Genomic DNA, 2,500 nt, shown 5'->3' with positions numbered 1-2,500 from the left:
CTTCCCTGGTAAATCATTTTTGCACAAAATGCATGAGTACGATTACTATTTCTCAAAAAAATCCAAAATTATTCTCCCTCGTTAATCGTACATCGCAAATTACGTCAAAGATATTTCTTTCATTTTCAACCTGGTGTTTCCAGCACCAAATGTATTCATTTTTAATCAAAAGTAAGTAATTTAGGAGGTCGAATATTTACAGTTTTGTAAATAATCTTTTCCTTCTCGCGATGCTGAGAGAGGCATAATCTTTCACGGGAGCGATTTCAAACGAGAGAGAGAGAGAGAGAGAGAGAGAGAGAGAGAGAGAGAGAGAGAGAGAGAGATAATTTTTTTGTATTAGGGAACGTTTTTGTTTGGAAGTAAAAATGTATTTAATCCCTTTGCGTGTAGATACGAGAGAGAGAGAGAGAGAGAGAGAGAGAGAGAGAGAGAGAGAGAGAGAGAGAAAATTTTGTATTAAAGAACGTTTTTTATTTGAAGTAAAATATGTATTTAATCCCTTTGTGTGTGTATACGGACAGAGAGAGAGAGAGAGAGAGAGAGATGAGAGAGAGAGAGAGAGAGAGAGAGTTTTTTTAGAGAGAAATGATTAAGGAACGTTTTTTTTTATTTGAAGTAAAATATGTATTTAATCCCTTTGTGTGTGTATACGGACAGAGAGAGAGAGAGAGAGGGAGAGAGAGAGAGAAATTTTATCCTATTACGAGATTTACACGAATTTTCAAAAACTCGCAAAAAGACGAAGTAATACCAAAATTGAGAAAACCGATAAACAGACTTTTACAATTAGCTTTCACTCCGCCTCCAATTAGATGCAGAAATAGGTCTCAAATGATATTTTGAAAAAGACTGACTGCGGGCTTTCTCTTTCATCAGACTTCTCGAAAGATACGATGAAAGTGCGCAAAAAAAAAGAAAAAAAAAAAACAGCAACAAAAACTTCAATCTCAATCTCTCATCTTTTGGGACGGCTTTTTTAAGACCTTAATTAAAATACGTCCGCGCCTCTCTCTCTCTCTCTCTCTCTCTCTCTCTCTCTCTCTCTTAACAGATTTCTTCACGTCATCTACGAAATTTGTTATTATACGTGAGTTAGTATAAAGCTCTCCGTGAATATCTTCATCCATTAAAAATTAATTTTTGAAGGAAGGAGAAATATTCAAAGTACATAGCATTACATGACAATTTTCTTGATGACTAACTACAGTTACAGACATAGTGAAGAAACTTCTGAAAATAGAGAGAGAGAGAGAGAGAGAGAGAGAGAGAGAGAGAGAGAGAGAGAGAGAGAGAGAGAAAATCTCCACTTCGATTGGTGGATTCCTAGACATCTGATATTACTGCTGAAAAAATACTTTAGTTTTAAAGCACGCTATTCTAAAAGTATCTTCATTGTACTGAGATAAACAATATGTCCGATACTCTATTTTCCCAAGACTCAACTCTCCTGTATTCTTGCTTCCTTCTCCGGAGACGTTACCTAAGAAAGGGATTTGTTCTGACGGCCATTGTGCTATTGATGACGATGTACGCGCGTAGAATTGTCGTCCATTCAGCTCCACAGTTATCTATATTTTTTTCTCTCTCTCTCTCTTCCGCAGGTAAGAGCGAGTTTATAAATGGAAGCAACAAAGGGCAGAGGTAGAAATAGATAATCAATACATGCAAACAGATTATGTTTCCACATACAAGGTAAGTAACGCCGAGCATTATGTCCCTAAGTATGTCAGTATTTCGTCACTGAAATAAGCAATAGGATACGTAATACCCACATACTACCAAACACACATAAATTAGTATGTATGTATATATATAATATATATGAATATATATATATATATATATATATATATATATATATAATATATTATATACTATATAAATATACATTTTTATATATATATAAATTAAAATAAATAAATAATATACACACACGCAAACACCACAAACACCACAACAAAATATATATAATAATATAATAATACCTATATATAATATATATATATATTTATATATATATAATAATATTAGGTATATAAATATTACATTTTAATAACTCTAAAATTATAAAATATTGTATTTACATCATAATTGTAAATAAAAGATACTCACACCCGCACACAAACACACACAACAGATTAGAATTATATATATAGATATATAATATATATATATATATATATTAATATATATATACTAATTATATATAATAATACATATATATAAAACAAGCAAATATTCCCCACTACGCAAACTATCATAAAACGGTTTCCCATTAGTCACTATAAAAAGCGCTAACTATTACAGGAAAACTGACCACGAAACAACGTAAATACAATGAGCCTTCATTAATCATTCTCTGTCATAATGCCAAGACGAGATGCGACAATGAGTTGGCACCGAAATTAACGATCTCAGCATTTTCCAGGTTCTGTCTTCAAGGCCAATTTAATGTCTTTATGTTTATATGTTAATGTATCTGCCAGAGGAGGAAAGA

At 32.2% G+C, this 2,500-nt stretch overlaps 1 long non-coding RNA gene across 2 annotated transcripts in view; it reads left to right on the top strand.

Moving 5' to 3' along the window:
• Positions 1-1,700, top strand: part of LOC135224196 (uncharacterized) — a 262,116-nt gene extending 260,416 nt beyond the window's left edge. For both annotated transcript variants that reach the window (XR_010316675.1, XR_010316676.1), the window contains one exon: positions 1,605-1,700. This is a non-coding gene — a long non-coding RNA (uncharacterized LOC135224196). The remainder of the gene's footprint in view (positions 1-1,604) is intronic.
• Positions 1,701-2,500: the final 800 nt, after the last annotated feature.

This window comes from Macrobrachium nipponense, chromosome 10 (assembly GCF_015104395.2).
Source record: "Macrobrachium nipponense isolate FS-2020 chromosome 10, ASM1510439v2, whole genome shotgun sequence".
Classification (NCBI taxonomy): domain Eukaryota; kingdom Metazoa; phylum Arthropoda; class Malacostraca; order Decapoda; family Palaemonidae; genus Macrobrachium; species Macrobrachium nipponense.
Note: the sequence above shows the minus strand (reverse complement) of the source record. Positions and strands in the feature narration are given on the sequence as shown.